Below are 8,087 nucleotides of genomic sequence, written 5' to 3'. Positions count from 1 at the left end.
GAGGTTGTTAGACTAATATGTAGTAGCTCAGCGTCTAATACCTTCATTCCCACAATCCTGATTGAGAAGTTGCAGAGCCTGATCTCTGTACCTCCTTCTGCAATTGGATCCTCGACTTCCTAACCGGAAGACCACAGTCTGTGTGGATTGTTGATAACAGCTCCTCGTTGACGATCAACACTGGCGCACCTCAGGAGTGTGTGCTTAGCCCACTGCTCTACTCTCTATATACCCATGACTGTGTGGCTAGGCATAGCTCAAATACCATCTATAAATTTGCTGACGACCGAACCATTGTTGGTAGAATCTCAGGTGGAGATGAGAGGGTGGACAGGAGTGAAATATGCCAACTAGTGGAATGATGCTGCAGCAAAAACCTGGCACTCAACGTCAGTAAGATGAAAGAGCTGATTGTGGACTTCAGGAATGGTAAGACAAAGGAACACATATCAATTTTCATAGAGGGATCAAAGTGGAGAGAGTGAGCAGCTTCGAGTTCCTGGGTGTCAAATCTCTGAAGACCTAACCTCGTCACAACATATCGAAGTGGTTATAAAGAAGGCAAGACAGTGGCTATACTTTATTAAGAGTTTGAAGAGTTTTGGCATGTCAGCAAATGCACTCAAAAACTTCTATATTTGTACCATGGAGAGCATTCTGGCAGGCTGCATCACTGGCTGGTATGGAGGGGTTACTGCACAGGACCGAAAGAAGCTGCAGAAAGATGTAAATGTAGTCAACTCCATCTTGGGTACTAGTCTGCAAAGTATCCAGGACATCTTTAGAGAGCGGTGTTTCAGAAAGGCAGCATCCATTATTAAGGACCTCCAACACCCAGGGCATGCCCTTTTCTCACTGTTACCATCAGGTAGGAGGTACAGAAGTGAAGGCACACACTCAACGATTCAGGAACAACTTCCTCCCATGATTCCTAAATGAACATTGAATCTTTGGACACGAACTCACTTTTTAAAAAAATATGCAGTATTTCTGATTTTGCACTTTTTTAAAATCTACTCGATATACATAATTGATTTACTTGTTTACTTATTTTTATTTTAATTGTTTTCTCTCTGCTAGATTATGTGTTGTATGGAACTGCTGCTGCTAAGTTAACAAATTTCACATCACATGCTGATGATAATAAACCTGATTCTGATTTTATGGAGGAGAACATAGCTCTGCTTGTGCTGGGTTTCCAGTGTATAAGAAAGATGTACAAGTGCAGTGTGTTCTGGTGGAAATAGGCATATCATATGCAGTGTCTCTGCTGACAGTACAGAAGACTGTGTCAATGGAACATTAATATCCAGAATACAGGAATACTTTCTGGAAGAAAAATGCTTGGTATGCTTGAATGATGGTGGGAGTACAAGGATGAATTTACTTAATACTTTCTGCTATAGATCTTGCCGTGGTGTCTGAAGACAGTGTGTAAAGTGCATGATTGTATAACAAAGGATTCAATCTTTGTTAATAAACTGAAGTTTGTCACTTCCATGGCAGATGTGGTGAATTGTACAGCACAAATGAAAAGTAGTACAGAAAAAATTAAAAGCTGCAGAAAAAACATCTAGAGCTAAAAGACTTCAGAATTTATTTATATACTTAGCCCCCTGCTCTACTTGCTTTACACCTATGACTGGTGTGGCCTGGTACAGCTCCAACTCCATATACAAGTTTGTTGATGACCACACTGTTGTGGGTTGTGTCAAAGGTGGTGATGCATCAGCATGCAGGAGGGAGATTAAAAACTTGGCTGAGTGGTGTAATAACAACAACCTCTTGCAAATTGTCAATAAGACCAAGGAACTGATTGTAGACTTTAGAAGAGGGAAATCAGAGGTCCATGCGCCAGTACTCACTGGAGGATTGGAGGTGGAGAGGATCAGTAACTTTTAATTCGTGGGTGTCGCTATCTCAGAGGACCTGTCCCAGACCCATCATGTAAATGTTATTGAGAAGAAAGCATGACAGCACTGTTACTTCCTCAGGAGTCTGAGGAGATTCGGCATGTCATCAAAATACTTGGCAAATTTCTATAAATATATGGTGAAAAGTGTGTTGATTGGCTGCATTATGGCCTGGTATGGGAACACCAATGCCCACCGGAGTGGAAAATCCTACAAAAGGTGGTGGAGTTGGCCCAGTACATCATGGGACTACCAACCATAGAGCACAATTCCATGCTGTAGAAAAGCAGAATCCATCATCAAAGGTCCTCCACCCAGGCTATGTTCTTGTCTCAGTGCTGTCATCAGGTAGAAGGTACAGGTGCCTCAGGACTCACACCACTAGGTTCAAGAACAGTTGCTATCCTTCAACCTCGAACAAAAGGAGATAACTACACTCATTTAAAGACTGTTATCTTGATAGATGTTATATTGTTATTTCATGCTCATTATTTATTGCTATTTACTTAAATCTGCATTTTCACAGCTTGTTCACAGTTACTGTTCAATAGATTTGCTAAGTATGCCTACAGAAAAAGAATCTCAGGGTTGCATGTGGTGATATGTATGTACTTTGATAATCAATTTCACTTTGGACTTTGGATGCCTTACAGTAGGGGTTCCCAACCATTTTTATGATATAGACCCCTACCATTAACCAAAGGGTCTGTAGATCCCAGTTTGGGAACCTCTGCCTTACAAGGAGTAGTAAATGATGTTCAGATTTCAAAGGAGGGTTGTTAATGGTTTTTCTAATCTTATAATGGAATACCAGAAGTCTGTTAGCTTATAGTAACAAATTTAAGAAATTTATTGAAGATTTACCAAATGAACCTGTGTATAAGAAACCTGGTAGAATTTTGATTCGTTTGGAAAATGGTTAATGGAGGAGGAGTCAAAAATGACCTTTGTCAAAAGTGGGTTGGTAAATAGCTATGGAAATCAGGGATGTTTGAGTCAATTGTGGTTGAAATTTGGGAAAAGAATAGTGAAGTACAGATAATACATTTTTATAACAGCTGTGAAAGTTTAATATCTTATATATTGGAAAGTGGTTGGAAATGAGAAAAATAAGGTTATATGGTGTAGGGATTTTTATGTTCAAGGTGGGGTTTTAGTGACAAATGAGAATGGGATGTTGATAGATGACTATCTGAAAGAAAAGTGTTTGATGACTTGAATGATGGTAGGAATACAAGGGTTTAACACTTTCTGTGATAGACCTTATGCTGGTTTCTGAAGTGTGTGTAACTGAGAAGTGTACAATGATACAACAGTAGGGAGTGATCTCTTCCCCATTATCTGTATGAAGGGAATAGATGTGTATCAGTGGAAAGGTTCTCATATCCCTAGACAGAATTTTTAAAATTGGATGCAGTAGCTTAGCAGTTACGGTAATGCTTTACAGCACCAGTGATTGGAAGATTGATGTTCAATTCCCACCAGTGTCTTTAAGGAGTTTCCCCCGTGTCTACATGGGTTTCCTCTGGGTGATCCGGTTTCCTCCCACATTCCAAAAACGACATACAAGTTATGTACAAGTAAATTGTGGGCATGCTATGTTGATGCTGGAAGCATGGTGACACTTGTGGAGTGCTCCTAGTACTCTGTTGAAAGATAAACAGACAATGCATTTCACTATATGTTTCAATGTTTATATGGCAAATAAAGTTAATTTCTTATACACCAGTTGAAACAATCACAATCTCCTTTCTTAAAAATCTTGTTTCTTTGATTATTTTGTCTGATAATTTACAACCCTATGCCATGAATCATCTTGAAGAATTGGACAAGGATGACAGACTTAGCTGCTCCTATTTGTACGTACTGTATATTCAAAAGCTTCAATGAAAACTAAAACGAGACATACAAACATACTTTTAATTTTATTCAAGTGACTGCTCCACATGCATTGCTTAGAATATTGACAAAAGTCAATCATCATATAACCCTGTACTTCATAAAAGAAATCAAACTTGCAATCTTATGCTTACAAACCTAAAGTGAAAACAATGGAGTCTTATTGATTGTATCTGTGCACTGCTTCCTATTTTATACACTACCAATGTGTAATTTTATCTTTAATATCTAACATTTTTACTTAGTCCAAATAGCTGCCACAAAACAGTGGTAAAACCCTGATTCAGAAAACTCTGCAACACCCACCCCATCTTTAACATAATGTAACCAGCCAAATAATTTGTTGCTGTTCAACAATCTGAGATCGTTTAGATTGTTTCAGTTTAAAATAGTGCCAGCTACAATTCCAAATTAGATGATAAGACATAGGTGCAGAATTAGGTTAAGCGGTCCATCGAGTCTGCTCCATTATCCCTTTCAACCCCACTCTCCTGCCTTCTCCCCATAATCTTTGAACCCCTTACTAATCAAGAACCCCATCAATCCCTGCTTTAAATATACCCAATTCCAGTGTTGAAGTTGAATCGTCCACAGCAGCCAATGTGATTCTCCAATAGACCTGTTTATTCCAGTCTAGTATCAGTTCATTCCCATCCATGCAGTAATTTCTCTATCAAATCTGGTCTCCAATCTCTTGAATAACTTAACACTACCAAAATTCAACCTCTCAGAAATATTTGTCACAGGCAGGCAGACCAGCCTTGTGTGTACATTAATGAACCCCCAAAACCACTTTTCGGTCTCTCCCAACTTCTTGTTCACATACTATAGACATTTCTTCCCTTAAGACTTAAACAGAACTCTTTATCTCTGCACCCAAAGGAAAATGATCTAATCCCCGCATAATAATGATTACAGAGTATAACTAATTCTTTAGTAAATCACCATCAGCTATTCTGAAGTCCTTTTTGTAGACTTACCCTCCATCAATTTTACTTATTTAAACTTGTTTCTTGATTAAAATGCTGTGGTCACGATATAGCACGGTTAGTAAGCTGGTCATCCAGAATTATTATCTGCGCAGATAGAAAAGTGATGAGTGACCACCAGGTGGAGCAGTGGATGAAGTCGGGTATCTGCGCAAATAAATACTGTATACCTACCACACTGGATACTATGCAGGGGTTGCCAGGGCGGGGGATGAACTGCCTTCCAGGAAAGCAGCAACGGCCAGGCTTATGGCACAGCAGGGAAGAAAGGTTATAATTATAAGGAGACACAAGAGACCGATGCTGGGATCTAGAGCAAAAGCCAAAATGCAGGTGGAGAAGCATCCGTGGAGATCACATGTACCAAAGTACAATAAAGAGCATTGTTTGCATGCCATCTATACAGATCATTTTATTAACTCCATGTATTGTTTGAAGGGGCCACTGCACAGAATCGGGAAAAAGCTGCAGAAGGTTGTAAACTCAGCCAACCCAACCTTGGGCACGAGGCTCTCCGGCATCAATTACACCTTCAGAAGCTAATGCTTCAAAAAGACACCATCCATCATTAAGTCACCCCCCCCCCCACCCCGTCAGGGTGTAGGTACAGTCAAACACAGAAAACGAACGGCCAGTCCTGTAGGCAGAACAGATATGGGCATATAACAGCACATGGAAGGATTGGAAAGTTAATGCAAGGAGAATGACTGGTGAGGCAGAGGGTTGATCTGTACTTGGGAATATGTTATAATCACAGAGACATGGTTGAAAGAAAGGAAGGAGTAGCAAATCAGTGCTCCAGTGTGTACAGGTTTCCGGCAAGAGAGGGAAGCAAGTGAAAAAGATAAGAACATTGCTATATTGAAACTGAAGTAATAAGAGCTCAGGGGTAAGGTGTTTCCATGAGGTGATCAGTAAAGAGAGATCAAGGTATTTCTGGATGCTGAAGAATTTTGAGGATTTGAAGTAAAGAAAGGATGCATACGGCAGGCACTGGCTGCGAAAACTGGTGCATTTTCAGGAGTACAGAATGTAAGGGGTAACAGAAAAAGAAATTAGGAGGGCAAAGAGGGGCCATGAAGTATTACTGTCCTACAAGATTAACGAATATATAAAGGCATTTTAAACTATATTAAGAGCAAGAAGGTAACCAGGGAAAGAACAAGGCCTGTTGGGGATCATGCAGGGAGCAATCAGTGCTCGGAACCAAAAAAATGAATGGTATTTAAAATAATCCTTCTCCTCCATATTCACTGAGTAAGAGAGGAGATTGCTGGTATCCTCGTGGGGATTTCTAAATGTTCCCTAGCTGCCATCTGGAGTGCACTGCCTTGGAAGGTAGTGCTCTCACATAATTTAAAACATATCTGAACAAGACCATCTGAATCACTAAGGAATGAAGCTACAGATGGAAGTGCTGCTAAATGAGAGAGAAGAATACATAGGTTCAAATGTTTGGTATGGACATGATAGGCCAAAGGGACAGATACTGTGCAGTTTCATTCTGTCACTGACAATGACAGCACTTCAAAAAGCAAACACAAGGAAATCTGCAGATGCTGGAAATTCAAACAACAACACACACAAAATGCTGGTGGAACACAGCAGGCCAGGCAGCATCTATAGGAAGAAGCACTGTCGTTTCGGGCTGAGACCCTTCGTCAGGAAGTCCTGACGAAGGGTCTAGGCCTGAAACGTCAACACCACTTCAAAAAGCACTTGGGACATCCTGAAATTGCCAGTGGTTTGACATGAATTCAAAGTATCAAAGATCAATTTTATTTGCTATGTATTAGGAATTTGCCGTGGTTGTGTTGGTCAGGGCACAACATGCAACAAAAAGCAACATTCAGCAATAACAAAGGATGATTTAAAAAATAAAGTTAGAGGTTAAGGGACATATATGGAATAAAATGTGCATAAATACATAAATGCCAGCATATATTTGTAATGCAAACAGCATAATAAAAAGTGTGAGTGTGATTATGTTCTCCCAAGGAGCTGCCTATTGATGAGTCTTCACCTGGCTGTCGAGGCCATTCTGGGATCCAAATATTTCAATGTAGTTGCCTGGACTTCTCCCTTGACCTTACCTTAACATCATGGGTGATCCTACCAAGAGCTAAGCACCAATGGCTAAACTCCAGATAGCATCACTGTCTATGTGATGCAGTGATGGGGGTAATTTATAAAGGGAGTGGGGGGGGGGGGGGACTAAAATGGTTAATCAGATTAACTGCTTGGAGGAAGAAACTTTTTAAATTTGTGTTAAGATTTTGTTTTAATAGCCTTCTTCAGTTAAAACATTTTTTGTAAATAACCTGTCATGCATGATGTCCCATATACTCATCATGTTCATTCTTCTTAATATTACTGCCTCTCCATCTCCCAAATTTTAATTGACAAATCCCTGCATCCTGTTTTTCCCAGTGGTATGTCTTCTCCAGTCTTCCATCAAAAGCTCAGCCCCTTGCAGATTTTCCATCTGTTTTTCCTTTTCCTTTGTTTCAGTAATGGTATCTGATCTTTCAGCCATGTTGTACTTGAATGTTGTGGTTACTTTACAAACTGTTGCAACCAATCTCTTTAACTAAAATAGCAGTTCTACCCCCTTCTTCCCAATTCCTCGTTTATTTTATTATGCTCATTGGTAATGCTGCAGGATAACAGTTTTTGTTTTAAAGTTACAAAAATGCAGAAACAAATAAAGCATGAAATGTCACATCTGTATGTTTAATGTCACAAAAAGTTCAATCTGAAATGTTAAGTCTACCTGCCCCTCCGTAGTTTATTTTTGCAGATGTGCAGAATTTTACAATGGAAATTTACTCTTCAAAAAACATTAAAGCTACGTCTGATAGACGTAGCATGCATAAATATTGCTGCTAAAATAGGGAAAGCTAGCCACTAGAAAGGATAAGGACATGGATGGGTTCAGGTGCAGGCCGATGGCACTGGGCAGCACGGACTAGACAGGCCAAAGGGCCTGTTCCTGTGTAAGCTGGCCTGGGCTCTCTTACCGTGTTAAAGGCACGATGTAAATGTCGGGGGAGGGGGTAAAATGTTATTTCTTCTCATCCCATGAGTTTTAGTGAAATCTATCTCTCGTTTTTAATTCAGACGAACACACCTTAGTCTCTTGCGCGATAAAACCACAAAAGCAATTTGCATTTTTTTGCGTAACTGACATAAACAGAAAATAAAATCAACCCCTGAAAGTTGCTCTCCCCGGGAACAGACACTGCTCGGGTCGCCTGCAGTCGCTCTATATGCGCATGCGTGCATG

Source organism: Hemitrygon akajei, chromosome 4, assembly GCF_048418815.1.
Source record: "Hemitrygon akajei chromosome 4, sHemAka1.3, whole genome shotgun sequence".
NCBI classification, from domain to species: Eukaryota; Metazoa; Chordata; class Chondrichthyes; order Myliobatiformes; family Dasyatidae; genus Hemitrygon; species Hemitrygon akajei.
This window is presented reverse-complemented; position numbering follows the sequence as displayed.